The sequence below is a fragment of the Manis javanica genome, chromosome 4 (assembly GCF_040802235.1).
Source record: "Manis javanica isolate MJ-LG chromosome 4, MJ_LKY, whole genome shotgun sequence".
Taxonomy (NCBI): Eukaryota; Metazoa; Chordata; class Mammalia; order Pholidota; family Manidae; genus Manis; species Manis javanica.
Window position 1 is genome coordinate 23,794,344 of NC_133159.1, and position 18,951 is coordinate 23,813,294.

The 18,951-nt window shown below is 52.8% G+C and overlaps 1 long non-coding RNA gene across 1 annotated transcript; it reads right to left on the reverse strand.

Annotated features, from left to right (window-relative positions):
• Positions 1–4,287: 4,287 nt before the first annotated feature.
• Positions 4,288–17,996, reverse strand: LOC140848662 (uncharacterized). The gene is made up of 3 exons (XR_012129757.1): positions 17,784–17,996; positions 17,068–17,185; positions 4,288–4,445 (listed from the first exon to the last, which is right to left on the reverse strand). It is a non-coding gene; the product is annotated as an uncharacterized lncRNA (long non-coding RNA).
• Positions 17,997–18,951: the final 955 nt, after the last annotated feature.

The window sequence follows — 18,951 nt, forward strand, 5'->3', positions numbered from 1 at the left end:
AGATGAAGTGCCTCATGTAATGCCAGCCCCAGGGAGGTGTCATCTGTGTGAATGTGGGCCCCTTTCAGTCTTACTCATCTGGGGACATGGAGATGACTCAGAATGGGGCTCTGATCTTGAGGCCTTCCCAGTGACCCCTGCTTACCCAAAAGGGAGAGAGGCATACCAGCGGGAATTCTAACCTGCTGAGATTACTGCAGAGAAGGAGGCAGCTGGAGCCACGGTGAGACCTGGACAGTGTGCGTCTGTGATCTTTGTAGAGAAACTGAGTCTGGATTCACTTCTCTGTAGCACCTCCTCTACCTTGTTGGGAAGCCCCTCTTCCTTTTCTGCCTTCCTTGTGTGTATAAATACACAGATGCATGTACACACAAACCCATTTCCACACACACTGTCACTGTCCCACAGACATACATACTTGACTGGGATACACAGGTATATAAATAACCACACACACACAACCCCAGACACACACACTCTCCTTTATTCTGGTCCACTGGGGACCTATCTGGCTTACCTATCAGCCCTGTCACCTCCTTCTCTAGGCCGAAGTTAGACACAATCCTTCCAGGTTGACAGGAGGCAGCCCAGGACTCACCTTGGTAAATTCTCTCTGAAGCCTAGTCCCACATTCCCCTGCTGCAGGCCTTAAAGACAAGGCACCCTGGCAACTACTCTGGACGCCCAGAAATGACAGCACCATACTCTGTACCAACACCGTAAGGCTCATGGACAAACGTGGGGGTGGAGACCCTGAGAAGAGCTGCCCTCAGCCTACAGCCTGAGTGGAGGAGGAAGGGGAATCCTTCATGGAGGGCCTGGGACACTTGGCAGGCATGGGGCACACTGGCAGTGGGGGGCCAGTGTGTTCCCACTGGGATGCCCCAGGTTCTCTCCCCCGGGCTCTGTGCCACCTGGATCTGGCTGGACTGGGTTCATGCCAAGCAGAACACAATGAGCATAGCAGGCAGAGGTGGGGGTGACCTAGAGGTCTAGAAAATTCATCTTGTTGGGCCCCTCTGTCGGACTGACACTGTGCCAGCTGCTTTTAAGGTATTGTCACAATCAGCCCTCACAACAACCCCTTAAATTGGTGGTCACCCCCCACTTCACAGATGAAGAAACTGTAGCTTTGGGAGAGGTGGAAAAGAACCCATGCCTCCTTATTCAGTAAGGCCCTGCCTTCATCCTGCCTCATCCTTGTCTTCCCCAGCCACCCCCCCCTAGCGGACAGACCCAGCACAAACTATAGAAAATAATATATTTCAGGATTAGAGCTTATCTTCCAGAGAAGACCAGATCTGTTAGGGTGAGATATTTGAGGAGGTCTGACTCCCAGGGCCTGGTCCCTGTGCGGAGAGGCTGAAGCTGGACACCCAGATTTGCAGGCAGCAATCAGAGTTGCTGAGGGCATAGGGTCCGACATCACACAGGACCATGACACACCCTCATACCTTCCTGGTGGGCAGGGTCACACTCCTCAGTGACACCTCTTCATGCTGACATGCCCCGAAGAACATGCCTCTTGCTTGAACACACATCACCTCATGCTGCCAATAAGGGGGAGGGGAAGGCCTTCTATCTCACTGCCAACCCTGGCACAACTCTGACTGCTGGGGTCCCAGGTTTGGGGGCAAGGCCTGTGGATGGGGTAGGGGCCAGGTGAAGAAGGCTCCTGAGTGTTGTGGCTGGAGGGAAGAGACCCTGGATGCATTGTTGAGCCAGTGTTCTGTGTGTCAGTGTGGGAATGAGTGGGGCTGAGCTCGGGTACACGTGTGGGTGGTTGTGTGCGTCAATGCGTGGGAGAAAAGTCTGGGTGTGTGTGTGGTGTGCCTGTGTGCAGGTTTGCATGTCTGCCTAGGCCTCATACGTCAGAAGCCTGGGCCTGGCTCTGGGGAATCTCTGCTGTGTGTGTCTTTGTATGCAGGGTGTTGGGCATTTTCATGCATTTATTTTTCTGTTTGTGAAGATGACTGCTGTAGAATGCATACATGTGTGTGACGCCGAGGGCTGTGCTCCTACTTGCTCAGTGCCTGGGTGAATGCAGTGTGTTGACAGGGCAGTGTTTGTGTTTTGTTGGAATTTGTGTGTAACCAGAATGTGTGGTGCCTCTTTGTATTCAGTGTGTGCTTGAGCCTGTGTGTATGTGTTAGGGGAAGTGTTTTCAGGCCTTGTGTGTCTGTGCCTTTGGGTAAGGTGTGAGTCGGCATTTGCAGGCCTGTGACTGATTGTAGCTCCGTGTGTCAGTGCCAGCCTATGGTGTGTGTCGCTGTGTGTGTCTCTGTGGGGATGCTGGCAGGCCTTCAAGTTGGTGGTACTATTTGGTGTGTGGTTGTGGGCCTGAGTGTTATATATATGTGCCTAGATGAGAGGTGTGGGTTAACGTGTCTGTGTGTATGACATTGTGATTCCTGTCTTCCGGGACTTTTTGAACTAATGCTTCCCCGGAAGCCTCCCCACCTCCCAGCTGAGACCTTGCCCATGCTTTTTACTCCCAAACAGCTTGGTAAGCTCTGCACCTGCCTTGGTGAGGTTGAGTGCCTGAGGGAACTCAGAAACTGCTGGCCTTGGGCCAAGGTCACATGGAGTGTGGCACAGGGGCTCCTCCTCCTACTGAGCCCAGCACTCCCCTTTTCACAAAGGGCCCTCCCACCAAGGCCGCCCACTTGTTCTTACCCTCGCCTGCCCAGGTCTCCCCTGAAATGAATTTTAATTTCCCCTGGGGCAGGAGGCCATAATGAGTCCGGAGCCAGCAGGGGAGTGGCGGGGGTGCAGGCCTCAGGGTTGTCCAGCGGTGGTAGGGAGCGCGCATTTGAATTTCAAAGGCAGCTGGGGTCCAAACGGGTTTGCGTTGTGTGTGTGCGCGGCGCTGCTGTGTCTGCTAAGGCGCGCCTTAGTGTGTGGTCGGTGTCTGGGCGAGTGTGTTTTGTAGCTGTGCCTTTGCGAGGCCGTGTGCGTGCCTTGCGTGGGCTGTGGGTGCGAGTGCCAGTGAGCCTGAGTTCAGGGTTCTCTGTCACCGTGAGAACGTCCACGCAAGCACGTCAGCGTGTCTGTGCGCGCTTGTGGCAAGCGTTTGCATCTGCAACTATTTTTAGGACGAGTCTGTGGGACCCTATCTGCGTCTCTGGGTGTCCGTGTTCCAGGCCATGCGTGTGTGCGCGAGCGTGTCAGTGAGGTGGGGATCTCGCTATGCAACTGAGTGGACAACGGCCACAGGGTGTGTGGGTGTGTCAATGTGTCTGGCGCGCGTGTGGACGCGCGTTTGCGAGTCCGTGTGGGCATTTGTTTGTAGGAATGAGTCTGTGGGCGTGTTCTGTCGTTATGTGTCCGCGGCCCCGCCCCTGTGTGAGTCTGCCAGTATGTCCCAGCGTTTGTGTGCTTGGTCGTCTGGGTCGTTTTACGTCTCTGCAAGTGCGCCTGCGAGTGTCAAGGTCTGTGCGAGTGTGCGGCGCAGGAATGGGTGCGGGAGTGTGCGGCAAGCGCAGCACACGAGCGCGGGGTCCAGGCGGGTGCAGCAGGAGCGCCCCGTGACCGCTGTCCCCCGGCTGCCCGCGCTGGTGTCAGCGCCACCGCCGGTCCTCTCTTGGTGCCCTTCCCACAGGGACCCTGGGCCGCCGTCACCCGGGGCACAGCCAGCCCCTCGGGCTGCGGCCCGGCTCACCGACCCGCGGGTGCTCAATGGGCTCTCCGGAGGCAATGCTGGAGAGGATGGGCCCTTAGCAGGAGGAGCGGAGGGGAACATGTTTCACGCTCTCGCTCTTCTGAGGGTACGGGGGCAGCTCATCAGTCTTGAGCAATGAGCCTGCGTGGCTCCAAGATTTTTGCTGCCTGAGGCTGGGCCGCAGAGGCAGGCTAGGGCGTAGGAAGGACCGCTGGTCCCAAGGGGGCACCGGCTCCTAACAGGCAGACACACGTGCGCATGCACACACACATGAGTCCTAACTCAGACACCCGTGAACACATTCCCAGGCACACCTAGCATACACAGGGACGTGGGACAAGCCCTGGACGCCGGACTCAGGGCCAGGCCTGCTAGTGCACATGCAGGAATGCACACACACTAATTCAGAGACATCAGCAAATTCATGTGCACATTTCATACTCAGTTGAACTCAGTTGAATCCTTGCTGGGTTTTGGACACTGGGGAGAATAGGGCTGAGGCTCAGAAAGTCCCAGAGAAAAGGGACAGCCTGGATCACTCCATGTTCCCTTCACTCTGTCAGGTGCTAGGTTGGGGGCCCTGACAGGGATGGCTCACTCTGCCTCTTATCTTCCAGAAGCTGGAGGGATGGGGTGGTGGGGACAAAGACTCCAAATCCAGTTGTTTCCAGCTGTTCCCATAATGCACCATCCCATAGCTGGACGCAGGCAAGGAGGGCAGTGCTGCCCCTTCATGGGAGGTCCCAGGAGCCTGGCTGCACACAGGAAGGTGATGTCCAGATGCCTCAGGGAAAAAGTAAAAAGAACTAGGAGCAGAATGCTGGTTTCAGGCCCTCCTTTGCTGCCAACTGGGAGCATTTTGAGAAGGGGTGGGGCTGACTCCTCCCAGTAGGGCTAACAAGGGGCTCAGCACCAGGGTGCTGCTCCAAAATTGAATGACGAAAAGGAATAAGTGAGTCAGAGAATGTAGAGGACCACCTAAGGGCTGAGGGATCACTGTACAGAAGCCAAAATAGTATATCCAGGCTCTGTGGGTAGCTCTGTACCTGTGTGTGTGTGGGCGCAGGGGGGGCTGTTATGTTTGGGGGAGGATGTGTGAAGCTGGAGGTTAGGCTGGAAATACATCACTGAGGCCCTTGTTAGCTAAACCAGAGACAGATTTTATTTTGAAAGCAACAGAGAGACATGAAAGGTTTTGAACAGGAGAGAATCATACTTAACGTTTGTTTCAGGAAAGGCAAATGGAAGGTAGATTTGGACAGCCAGGACTGGAGAAGAGGACTGGCTAGGGGCTCATTTGTTGATTCATTCATTCAACAAATATGTATTGAGAGCTTACTTAAAATGTCTGACACTGAGTGAATCAGATACAGTCTAGGACCTCAAGTAACTTCTAGAAACTGACCACATAACTGCTGTGCTTATGAGTTTACCTTCCAGTAGGGGAGGGGAGGCAGACACAAAAGCATGCATACATGTTAGTGTTGATAAGTACAAAGAAAGAAAATAGAGTGAGATAGGGAGGTAGGAGTGATAGAGAAGAACAGGGGGCAATTTGGGGTAAGGTGGTCAGGGAAGGCATTTTTGAGAAGGTGACATCTGAGCAGAGACCTGAAGGAGGTGAGGGATATTTGGAGGAAGAGCTGACCAAATAGGAGAGATTGCAAGTGCAAAGGCCCTGAGGGGGAGTGTGCCATTTACTCAGGTGGAGAAAGACTTGTGGGAAGTCGATGATTTCTATTTTGGACATGCTGCATTGAGGTGCCTTCAGGACATCCAGGGACAGTGGCCAGGAAACAGGAGCAATTTGGGTAAAGAAAGGGATTAGGAAGAATGGAGCCTTGGGAACTGATGCAGGTGAGATTAAGGATAGACTGGAGAAAGGAAATGGGGAGCAACCTGAGGCATGAGAGTCAATTTCCAGGAGACTGGCTGCTAGGGATGGGGAGTGGAAGTGGGGACCATTTGACTAAAATGGCATCCCTAGAATGGGCCTGGTACTAGCTGCCCTCCTCCTGATCCTGCCTGGGCCTGCAGCTTCCTCACTTGTCAAACTACCCTGCTGCCTGCAAGAGAGAGCCGGAGAAACAGGCTAGCTTGTTGACAGGAGCCCCTTTCAACCGGACCTCCTACAGTCCCCTGGGCTCTTTGCCCTGTCCTGATCACCAGAACCAGTCTGTCCGCTTTTAGTGCTTCCTGCCTCTTGCTTGAGGCTCAGGGAACTCTGCAGCCTCCCCAGCTGTTAGCATCCTGGGGAGCAGGGAAGCTGAAACTGAATTCTGGAGGGCCACAGACTTCCTAGGTAGCCTCTGAACCTGTTTTTTACTGTGTTGGGATCTGAAGGGACAATGTCTTAGCAGGTCATTTGAGACCTAACATGATCAGAATCTCTGGGGCTCTTTCATTGCATTTCAGATGGTTTCAGTCGTGTGCTGGTAACTGTTCTGGGGAGGGAGCAGGAAGGTGTAGCCTTGATTTGTAGCATTTGCCAATTTCCATGGTGTAAATTCTCCCATGATGGCCAATTTAAACCATTAAGGTGAACTCAGCTAGCTGACAAAATTCCTAAACATTTAACAGTTGACTCTTACGAGCTGGTATGAGAGTCCAGCACCTTTGTCAGACCTTTTCAGGAGAGCGGAAGAGGCAAAATGCCTGGGTGCAGCTTTGGGGTATCTGCTGGTAGGTGAGGAGAGAGAAAAGCCAGGTGTTCTAACCTCCTCCCATCTTCCCTCTCTATATCCAAGTCGTTCCCAAGGGAGAGGCTCAGAGCCTCTTGTCTGCCTTCATTGATCCTCTGACTTTAACCAGTGGCCATCCTTCCTAGGCCCTCCACCTACAGCATTTCCTACCCAACTTCCTGGTACTTTCCCTGCCTCCACAAAAAGGGGCACTTTTATTTGGAAACAAAAGCCCAACAGCCACAGGCCAAACCATCCTGACCCACAGTCAGACCACAGCTGTGCTCACTAGGCAGGTGACCTGTATACCTGGCTCAGCTCTGCCACCAGCTCTCATGAGGTTCCTCCCCATACCTGTCCTCAGTCACCCCATCTGTAAGATAGGTGGCAGCTGCTACCCTCTTTAAAGGCCCTTTCATCTGTGAGATTCTGCCATTTCTTTCATTTTTTGTCTCAGCCCTGATGGCATTCAGGGCCTCCTTCCTAAGAAACATTTCCCCAGCCTTCTAGACCCTCCCTGCTCCAGCGGCCCCCCACCGCCTCTGGCTCCCCAGGCTCTCCTGATAAGGGGCCCAACTAATTACATTAGGATTTCATACCAATTAGCAAACAATTACACGGGCAAATTGGTGCCTAATTTGGAGCAATAACAACAGCTCCATTGGCCGAGGCAGGCAAGATAGCTGCAGACAAGACTTGCCCCCTGCCTGGCCCTATCAGACACCCTGGAGGGTGGGTGCCAGCTCTCCGCCCTGACCTGAGCCAAAGTCTGCAGTTCTCCTTTAAGGATCTTTAAGCAACTGGTTTATGCTGAAGGCAAGGTCTATCCAGGCGTTTGCTAAGTGAAGGGAATACAGGAAAGGGAGGAAGGGTGGGTTGTGGGGACAGAAGGAAGCTGAGGCAGACAGGGCCACTTTCACAGAGGACTTGGAGAGGATCTGGGAAAGCAGGGAGGAGGGGAGACATGAGTGGACAGTAATTAATGTGAACAAAGGCCTGGATGTTGGAATGTGTCATGTGAGCTCAGGACTGCTGGAGAAACCAGGTGGGCCACACAGAGCACAGGATGGTGGGGGAGCTGAGGCCCAAGTGGTGGTAGGGCCAGGCTGGGAATGGCATCACAGGGCGTTTAGACATTCTCTTGGAGGCCTTGGGAGCCACTTGGAGGCTGTGGGTGGGAGGAGGAGGAAACTGTGCTGAGACTCATCTCAGGGTCCTGACCTTGGACTACCAGCGACCACCTATCCCACCTACAGCTGCCATGGGCTCCCATCTGGTCTGCCCCTTAACATCTCTGGAACTCACTGTCCTTGTTCAGAACCACAGAGACCAGTCTTATCCCCTGTTCATATTTTCCCCAAGTGATCACCCTACGGAACAAATCCAACCATATTCCTCCTTTGATTAAACCCTCAATGGCTCCCCAGTGCTCTAAGGATAAAGTTCAAAATCTATACCCCAGTATTCACTGCTTTTTTTTTTTTACCACCTGGCCTCTGCAGACTTCCCAGCTTTCCCTCTCCTCCTGCCCTTATGTCCATCCTGTGTCCTGGGCACTAGACCTAATTTCCTGATCATGCCAGGCTCTTCTCACCTTTCAGCCTTTGACCATGTTGTTCCCTCTGCTTTGACTGCTCTCCCAACACCCTGTCCTTGTGACTAAATGTGTCCTTCCAGGCCCCCTCCTTCCCTCCCAGAGTCCTTCAGGAAGACCAATTCTTCTCGCCTCCAGGCTCCCTTTGTAACCTCCTTGTGTGGCACCACTTGCTCTCTTTCAGAGCAGCTGGTATCAGCAGCCGCCTGTCCCACTGGACTCAGAGCCACTCATGGGCAGGGTCTGGAGCCAATTACACCACGTCTCCTCCATCCAGCACCAAAAATGAATAGAGAAGACAAAGAGATAGATAGTATAAAAACATTTTCCTGAGGCTGTTGATGAAACCGAGGCAGAGATCCAGAGAAATATTCATGAATCTGATGGATGCTTCACTTAGAAAGGAAAGCTGGGTCAACTTTCAGTCCTCTGTCCCCTGGAGCCAAGCCTTGCCCACATGTTTTTTTCCTGAATACCCTCACAAGTAGCTTGGAGTACCTCACTTCAACCCACTCTTACCCAGCTTTTTTCACCTTTGCTTTCAACAAATGAGATAAAGAAAGCCTCTATAAGCTAAGATATCCCCAATTAAAGGCAGCTTTCATGAGGCAATAGCACAGCAAATAGAACTGCAACATGAAGGACTGTGGGCAGACTCAAGGAGGACCTCCCAGCCATCAGAGCTCAGCCCTAAAGTGATCCCTAAAGGAATGACCAATGGGGAAGGGGTGGGGGACCTTGGCCTATCTAATAGAGAACAAGCAGAGGCCATGGCTGGAACACAGACCTTCCCGAAGGCAGGGGGTGACCTGGCTGACTTTCCTGAGAGCTCAGTTCTCATGTGGGGGGCTGCTACTCCATCTCGAGGCCCATCAGTCACGTTAATTACCAAGAAAAAGCCGATTTCTCCTGATTTCCAGACTCCAAACGACAGTATCATTAGGCTGGTAATGTGCAGAGAAATTGTGCGTGTCTGTCTGGGAGCAGGTCCTGAGCCAGAAAGGGTGAGGGCTCCCCTGGCTAGGGTTTGTCACCAAGATGCTTCCTGGAGCAGAAGGCCAGTCTCAGGATGAGATGCCATGCCACCAGGACAGAGGTACTCTCCCTCTCTGTTCAGTGGGCACCAATGATGGTGATTAAGCCATACCGGGCAATGGTTTGGGTAACAGCCTACAAGACACAAACCCTGCCAGATGTAAAGAGAGCCAGCTGTTCCCCTCTTGGATCTACACAAGGACACAAACCCCCTTGTCTCAGCTGAATTTGAACTCAGGCCTGCCTGCTGCCATGGCCCATCCCAGTCTTGCATGGACCCTTTGCTCTCAGCTCCCCACTCACCTCTAGACCAAGAGGCATCTGTGTACCATCTCATCCCTCGGGGGGGAGAGTTGGCCATTCCTGCACATTCCTTCCTCCTGCAACAAAGCCAACACCCTGAACAAAAGTAGACCACAACAATAACCACTGCTCACAGGCCTTTACACGTCTCTTCATACCCTTCATCCTGCTTAATGTTCAATCAAACCCACTAACATACGAGGAAACTGAGGCCCACACGGGCCCACAATATTCAAGTGTCAGAGCTAAGCTTGACCCCCGTCAAGTTTGCCTAATGTCAAAGCTCAGGTTGAAGACAGTCTTCAGTTCAGTCCATCCAGTACTCTAGGAATGCATCCTCTGTCTCTGCTCCTGACAAAAGAGCACTGGACCCAGTCTTGCTGCCCTCAAGAGCTGAGGTTAGTGAGGGAGAAGTGGGATATAAAGACATAATTACAGCTCAGTGTGATCTGTGCATGACACGAAAGAGGAGATACAAAACGTTTATCCTCACCAGTAATCAAAGACATACAAATTAAAACAACAATTCAATGCAGTTTAACCTGTTGAAATTAATACAGTGTTTTGTTTTGTTTTTAAGACAGCACCAGTGTTGGTAAGAACTGAAGCCTGGGGTACTCTCAGACACATTGATGGAGGAGTAGGTTAGAACCACTTTTCCGGAAGGCCATTGGGTCAAGAGTTTTAACAACAGACCCCTTTGGTCTTGTTAATCTACTTTTAGGAACTCAACCCAAGAGAAAAAACAAAGATGTTGAAAAAGAACCTTGCATTGGGATGCTTATTACCATTACTTATAACTGAAAAATCACAGCCAACATAAATTTCTAGCAAGAGAGGACTGATTAAATAAATTATGATAAATCCATATATAAGAATATTATGCAACCATTAAAAGTCACTGTTCTTGAAGAATTTTTAACAACCTGAGAAAATGCTTGCTACGCAATAAGTGAAACAAAGCAGGAAACAAAACTATACATAGAGGATGATCTCAATCTTATAAAGTATTTAATTAATTAATTTAAAGAAAGTCTGGAAGGAAATAAACCAGGAATTAATCTGAGAGGATTATGGGTGATTTGGGATTTCAATCCTTTTCTGTTTTTTTCTAAACCTTCTACAAATTTGGGAGAAGGAAGTCATTAGAAGTATATGCAATGTGCATGTGGGAAGGGGTAGCCCAGGTAGCCCAGGAGAACACTTAGGTTCCTAACCCAGCCTGAGGAGTCAGAGAAGGCTTCCCAGTGGAGGTGACGGCTGTGCTGAATCTCAGAACCAACTGAGGTAAACCCAGGTGGTGAGCAGAGACCAGACTGGGGAAGGCTGTAGAAAGTAGAGCTTTGTCCTGAGAACAAAGTCACAGGATCCAAGTCGTGTTTTAGAAAGATCATTGTGTGGCCACAGAATGAAGAGTGGGGAGAGGTATGGGAAATAGGGTGAGGAAACCGGGCAAGCCATTACAAGGCTGTTACATTGTCTGGGTGAGAGAGGGTCTTGGCCTGGGCTAAGCAATAGTGGCTGAACAAGAGAGGAGCCAGTTAGAACAGTGATTATGAGGAAATTTGACAGGACTTGTGATTAATTGGAGAGGGGAGGCTGGGCGGGGGAGGCTCTGCCTCTGGCAGTGACTGTAGAGTGCACAAATACATGCACACACACACACACACATGCACACTCACATGCATGCACTTGCATGCACTCAGGAGATTTAGATTGTACTGCCCATGAAAGAGTGACTTTCTTCCCCATGTTCCCCAAAGGGGTAGATCTGGGACTTACTGGATATTTGGCTGCAGACCCTGGAAGAAACTGACCTTGGCCCAGTCCCACACCCAACCTCTGGCTCAGCCTGGGGCACCTCTGTGCCTCAGTACTCCCAGCCTGTAGCCCGGGAAAGTGGGAGTGGGCAGGGTTAAGGGAAAGCCCATGCAGGGGATGGGGGAGACATGGGCAAGGGCACATATAGAAAGGCCACAGGCTTCCCTGGGGACATAGATATATACTGTCACATGTCTCACATGGATCTGGATCCTGAGGAGAACAGTCATCCATGGGGCTTCTGAGAGTAAAAGCCACAGGCGGAGATGTACCAGAGACACAGCCTGACGTAGGCTGTAAGACACAGGCTCTGGAGCACACACACCCACAGTTAGACAGCCTCCGACAGTCAGCCCAGACAGGTCTCACACTCAGGCCATTGTGCTCAGCTGGAGCCCCATGGTCCTCCCTGCTGTCCCACCCCCAGCCCTGCACCCACTCTTCCCTTCCCAGGAAGATGGGACAGAGGGCTGGCAGAGGGGCCAGCACAGGGGACTGGCACAGGGACCAGCAGCCAAATGGGGCAGCCAGGAGGGAGGCCTCTGAGAAGGGGTTGCCAAGGCAACAGGCTCCTGCAGAACCAACCAGGGGCTTAGATTCTCGACTCTTATTTTTAGAAGTTGGGCCAGGACTGGTTGGGCCGGCCAGCAGGCTAGTCTTCCTGGCACGGTGCCTGAGGGCACAGACACTGGCCATAATGCCCCGGGGGGGCTCTGGTGGGTACTGCCCTTGCCAAGGCTTATTCCACACACAGCCAGCCTCCTTCCCCAGGGTCATGCCCTGGGCAGGACCTTCTACTCCCTTCTGTCTTCACCACGTCTCAGGGTCCTAACTGCAATACCCTGTAACCTCCAGGCCCCAGGAGTGCGGCCAAAGCCCACCTCCCACTGCAGCCTGTTGATGTCTGTGGCTTAATTTATAATGTGTTGGGGGAAGAAAAATGGGAGACTTTGCTAGATTTGTGTGGTGGTGTACGTGAGGTTTGTGGTCTTAAAAGAGGAGAGCAGAGAAGGGTGGTGGAGGGCCTGGGCCTTGGTTGCCCCCCTTGTCTAGACCCTCCCTGTGTCTGAGCAGAGAGCTCCTGAGGGTTGCAGAGGAGTAGTGGCGAGGACAGGGAGGGACCAGACAGACCCAGGTGGACACAGACTGGACGAGAAAGATTCAGGGAAGCTTGAGTGAGCTGACTTTATGGTGACTCCTCCAGCTGCTGGGGATTTCTCTGTTAATCTGGGACTGCTTCGTTTGCATCTCATTTGCCTATATTTGCATAACAAGGCCTGGCTGGCACGAGAGATTGAAATTCCTAGCCTGGGTAATTGTGTAAAAAAGCCTCTGGAGAGGCGCAGGAATCCTGGGGCCAGAGAAACAGAGGCTGGGGGCTGGATACATTAAATTGTCTGTCCCCATTCAGTCCCAGGGGCCTCCACTTGTTCCCTAACCTCTGGTGTAAGAGGGGTGGCCTGTCAGTGAGAATGGGGTGGCAGTATCAACAAGATTGAGACTCAAGTCATCCTTGAGGGCCCTCCTCCCCCACACCTAGAGGGAGCTGGTCACAGAGCCTTCCCTAAGAGGGCAACGGCCCTGCCCGATGCGGTAGGGAAACTTTGCAATCTCTGTTCCCCTCAGCCCCCACCAGTCTGCTTAAGAGCTGACTCAAGCCAGAAGCACTGGGATTATATTTTGGGTCTGCCATTTACTAGTTCCAATATGCCACTTACTAGCTCCTGGACAGTGGAGACCCCACTTTAGATGATCCTCCTTTGGCTCTTATCTGCACAGGACGAAGAATTCGAAGGTCCACAAGCCCACAAGGTGGTGCTCACCTGAAGCTCCAGTGCCCCCTTCTAAACCGTACCACAACCCAGGACCCCAAAACCACCTGCCCAAATGCCTGAAGCCAGGTGCCAGGGCCTGGGTGGCCTCTTTCCCATGTCCTTTCTCCTCAAGCCCAAAGGGCGGCAGAGGGTGACTATTTGCCAGAGCGTGGACCAAGCAGGAACTCAAGTGTTGGGGTATCCAGAGGCCTGCATACAGTATAGGCTCCTCAGTGCTGCCCAGGGTCCAGAGGGAGAAGAGGAGGCGGGTAGGTAGAAGCCTAGGGGCCTCCTTCTGTATTCTTGCTCTGGACTCTTTAAACACTTGGAGTGGCTGTGAGAAGCTGTTCTACCTTAGGCAGGTTACCTAACCTCCCTAAGTGAGTCCCCAGGTGTGTCCCCAAGTGAGGTTAATAAGAGTACCCGCCTTATAGAGTTGTTATGAGGAGAAACTGAGTTAATTCATGTAAAGCACTTAGAACAGTGCCTGGCACAGACTAAGAGCGTGTAAGTGTTACTATTATTACTGTTATCCTGGGTTTTGGCATTTCTCCCTCCAGCTGCAGAGGAAGCACCTTTTCTTTCACTTTAATAAGAGACTGAGGAAGAAGGGGATGGAGACACCTCTTCCACCCTCTCCTCCTCCCTCAGAGCCCAGACCCCTCTTTTCTCCCTCCCCAGCTAGTACTGCACCCCCACGCCAGGACGCCTGCCCAGCATGCTAGGAGGGCAGCCATGTTATTTGTTTAATGTCCTTATTGGCTGACTGAATGAGTGAACAAATGAACGAATGAAAAACTAAGACTGAATAAGTAAAAGTCAAACAGAAGGCAGGACTGACTGACCAAAGGGCAGACTGACGGGTGGATGTTTGTGCTTTGGGGTTCCTCAGATTTGTTTCCTGTTGGCCTTCATTAGATGGTAGGAGGCAGATGGGGTGGAGCGTAGGGGGCCTGGCCAGGGTCTCTGCAAGGTCAGCCCTGGCTTTGGTTAGTGGCTCTTGCCTGAGGAGGGATCAAGTGGGTACCTGCACCTGTGGAGGGTGGGGGATGCAGGGCCTGCATCTGGGTGCTTTTGTGTCCTGTGAAAGTCTGAGTGTGTGGGGCTATCTCTGTGTCAAACCATGGGTCTCTGTGTCGCTGTTCCGAAGTTCTTCCCTGCCCAACAATGAGAGGCCCTGGGGCAGGCTGCATCCAGGTCTGGGTGTGGGGGGTGGGGGGTATTGGTGAGCCTCATTACCTCCTTATTTACACCCTTACCCCTCTGGCAAAGCCAGGCCTTAGTGCACCAGCCTGTCAGTTGGCAGGTTAGCGGTGATGGAGAGCTCTCCTGGGGCCTGGCGGCCTCTGCCATCTGGCCAGGCTAGTGCTGGGGAGAGTAGGGGGAGCCCTCTGGGCCCTCAGGCATGGCATTAAGTTTCTCTCAGAGTGATGGGAATATGGGCATGCAGGGGGGCTGGTGTATGTGAGCATTGCTGCACGTGAGCCCATGTGTGTGAGATTTACTGTGTGTGGTCAGCCGGTGACTGGGCTGTTGGGTCTGGGGGCAACTCTGAGTAGGATTTTGTGTTTGTACTCATGGCTGTCTATTTTTGTGTGCGCATGATTGTGTCCTTGTGGTCTGGGGTTTCTGTGTATGATGGTGTCTGTCCCAGACTGTGGGCTAAGTGCATGGGTCTGGGGGCTTTCCATGAAGCTCAAGGGGAAGGCAGATGTGTGGAAGGCCCTGTGGGGACTAAAGCTCTGGCCTTGAGCAAGGCACCCATTCTCAGTGAATTCCTGGCTTGGCTTTCAATTGGCTGAAATAAACCTCAAGGTCCATTTCTTTAGAAATTATTCTCATTTCTCTCCTACCTGGGTGAGCCCAGAGGTGCTGGGCCCCTCTGGAGTGGCTAGAAGTCCCTGTCAGGGAAACCCAAGGAGTCCTAGAGGATCCCTGACTGTCCTTGAGCCCCGCCCACTGCAAGTGGACCCTGGCTTCAGGTATCACCAATCTTCCAGGCTCCCTGGAGAGCCTGCCACAGAGTCTCCCCTCACCTGCCACAACAAGGACAGCGGACACAGGTACAGCAACTCTGAAGCACAGGCACACATTTACCCAGGCATGGCACTGGCATAGCATCACACATGAACTAGAAACCCATACATGTAGTCACAGATCCGCTGGACACATGTACATGTACTCATGTGCACATCACAGCATACAAACACTCATACAGACGCACAGATGTAGAGGCATGTGGGTGGTTACACACAGGAATGCTCCCACAAGTTGGTAAGACACCTGCAAGGACACACATGCTCAGTTCCAGGCCTGCAGATGTGCCTGCACCCATGTTCACACATTCCGTGCCTTCTTGCCCTGGCTCCCTTTCTCAGTCCCTTGTCCTGCTGCAGCTCTCACCCACAATGGACGACCCTCTGAAAGGTGGGCATCAAAGGAGGGCAGATACCATAAGCATGTGGGATCCTATGAGTACGTGGCTGTGTGTGTCTACATGTCCAAATTTGTATGTGTGGGAGTCACTAATGTCTGATAGTCTGTATGTCCATGTCTCTTGTAAAACAGAGAGGTGTTTCTTTGTGACACTGCAGACATTTCTGTGTATGTCTGTGTGTATTTCTGGCAGGACCTAAGTGTATCTGTGCATATCCACCTGTGTGAACATGAGTGTGGGGACAGTGCGGAATCTGTGTGATTACATCTTGTGGACCATCTCTCTACAAAGGTATGTATATGTATGCATGTGCACATTTGCATATATGTGCATTTCTTGTGTGTTTATGGCTCCATGTTCCAGAATCCACAGGCTGGCTAGGCTGGCTACCCTCCCAGCAGAGGCTGTGGCCTTGGGTGAGGCCAGCGGGACTGGACTGAATCCCTCAGACATTGACAGTTGTATTTACAGAGCTCCAAGTAGGACGTAATTGCTTCTATTAATCTTTCTTTGGTTGTTAATTGCTCACTTATCGGGTTGTGTATTATGCCGACTGTTGCTCTTAATTCGCCTCCATAGCTGCAGGTGTTTGCTGCCTTATTAACTGTTAATCGGCACGGCTAGGGATGGAGACTTAATTGGCCCCCAGAGTAGGATGCAAGCAGGCCAGCCGGGCACTGCCAGGCTCTCAGCCTGTCCCTGGAACCCTTACCTGTAGAGCACAGGTGGTTAATAGGGAAGGAATTGGCTTACTGCCATCCACCAGCAGATAGCAGACAGCAGCCCTGCATACAGTAGTCAGAGTGACAACTGCAGGGTGTGCCCCCACATAATCCTACCTCCTCCAGGAAGCCGACCAACCAATCAGAATCCAGCTCTTAAACTCTCTCTCCCCATCATGAACAACCTTGTCTACCCAGAAGAGCCAACCTCATTAATTTTAATTATCTGAACCTAATTGAGAACTGAGAGACCAAGCAGAATGGAACTGGTTCTTCTCCTTTAACACCTCCTCTGCCTCCTCTGACCCCAACAGTCAAGGCTGTTAAGGTTACAGAGACCCTGAGAGAAAGGAAAGCAGGAATGGCAGAGCAGGAAGGGCTGAAATTAGATCCAGGAAGGACTTTTCAGATTTTGAAGATCCTATCTTCAACAACTGGAGTCCAGACAAGAAGTTCCAGGAGAAGATCTGCTGCCCCATCCCAGCCATGCGCAAGGGGTCCCTCTTAGCCTCTGCTTTCACAGCTCCAAGGACCGGGAGCTCACTACACCCATGACACTGCCACATGTCTGCAGCAGGGAAAGGTTTCTCCATACTAAGCTGACTTCTGCCTCCCTTGCCCCAAGTCAAGGCAGAGGAGTCCCAATTATCCACAGTGGGGACACTGAGGTCCAGAAAGGGCAAGCAAGTGGCTCCAGGGTCCCCTAGTGTTCTTTGGTAAAGGCTCCCAGATATGTGGCTCTTCAAGCAAAGTTTCTGCCTTCTGCCTCCACCTAGACCCTGCTCCAGCTCAGACACCTCAGTCCTGCAGGGGACTTTCTCAGTCACCACCTCCTTAGCCCTGCGCTTTAAGCCTCTCAACCTCAGCTGCCACTGTGCAGCACCTCAGGCCCCAGTGCCTCTGAGAGAGGAATTCAAGGTTTCTGGAAACAGTTGGTCCCTGAGAGAGACAAGGGTGTGAGGGTGGTGATCAGGGGATTGGGGTCCATGCTTCACCAACCTGGCTTCCAGCCTCCAAGGACAAAACAGGCCAACCTACAGCCCTCATCCTGTGCCCAGAATCCATTCAGCTCGGACATCTGCAGGTTCCTCCTGGTGTTTAGTTGTATTGTCTTGAGCTGCGAAGGAAGTCAGTTTGCTTTGGTTGGGTCCTGAGGTGGAAGATTCTATGAAGGGAGGGAGGAAGCTACCATTAAGTGCCTACTCTGTGCCAGTAAAAGTGGCATCTCACTGACCCCTCACATAACCCGGTGAGATAGGGATTAGTAGCCCTATTTACAGAGAAGGAAACTGAGCCATAGGGTGGGGAACTAAACTTGCCCAAAGCCACATGGCCAGCAAGGGCAGAATTAGGATTCCAACCAGGCCCGGCATTGCCTGGCTGGGCTGAGTGTCCTTGGTCAGAGGATTCACGCTAATGGTTCAGTGAGGTGACTGGGAGCTGGGAGCCTGTGGTCACTATTACAGTTCACCCACCAACCCCACATCTGGGAACTTTAACAAGCAAAACACTCACGGACGCGTGGCCCATAAGCCCATGGGACAGAAGGAGGAGGAAGCAAAGGAACTATTGCCCTTAGAAGTTCAGGCCCTGCCTCTATGTTAATGATGCAGATATATGCAAATTTTACAAGCAACCGCTCAAACCCTTGGGAGCCCTGTGGTGACATTGGAGGGGTTGCTATGGAAATCTTCAAACGACCCCCTCCCCCCTACCGTTCAAGTCAGCGCGCAGACACGTGCACAAAATCCCAGGGTTCCTCGCTCCGGAGCCCAGAGGATCACGGAGTCCCGGAGAGTGTGAACCGGAAGGACCCTTTAGAGAGGGTGTCCCGCCGCGGGGAAACTGAGGCCGGCAGAGAGTCGCGGGGAGAGGGGCGTTGTGGGACGCCTTCTACTAAAACCGAGAGGCGCTAGGTGACCCTTAGGTCCCTGGCGACTCCTACCCCGGCCTAGCAACGTGAGCCTCGCCCAGCGTTGCCTAGCAACTCCCTCGAATTTAACCGCCGCTCGCCTAATCCGCGCTCCCAGCCTCCTCAACCAAAAGCAAAGCGAGGGGTTTAGGGACTGGGGCCAAAAGGTGTGTGGAGGGCATGTTGTCCAGCCCCCAGTCTCGAAGCAAGCTGCAGAATTTCGGGGTCCACTTAGAACCCTCTCCGCGGGGCGAGGTGCTAGACGGCTGTGTGATCACGCCATTTAGAGAGGGGAAAACTGAAGTTCGTAAGGAAGTACCAGCCGTGAGTGCCCCCGGAAGGCTGCAGGCTGCAGTGCTCTCCCGTCCTCCTGGGAGGAAGCTCTGGCTGGGCCTGGGGACAGAGGCTGCACAGCCCTCTCCGCGCTACCTCCCCCAGCCGCAATAGAATGACCCACGTCGCCTACTCAGGATGATCGAGCTGCAGGCTGAATAGTAGTTTGAATCGTTTACATATAGCACGGAGGCTGTGGCTCCTCAGAGCCGGGAAAGTTCCCGAAGGAGCCCCGTCCTCTCGTGCTTCACCTGTCCTGTCCCTTCTACCTGTCCCCCGCCCCGCCCCGCCCCCATCCCTTACCCGCCCCGCTTCCAATCCCTTCGGCTAAAATCCCACTTTTCCCCGCCCCTAGCACGGCCGTCGTTCCGCCTGCCACGACCTCCATCCCAAAGCCGAGGGCCCCCTCTGCTGTCGGCCGCGGGTAGGGCAGCAGCAGAGCTTATGGGGCAAAGAAGGACTCCCCTGAAACAACCAACGTCCCCCCTTTCCCAGTACTGCACTGTCCAGTCCCCCCTTTCCCAGTACTGCACGGTCCAGGGTGAGGCTAGTACATGCGTAGACGTCGAGAAGGGGTGGCAGGGATACACCCCCTTGGACCTGGGCAGAGTGGGCAGGGGATGAGTTGGGGGTACTGA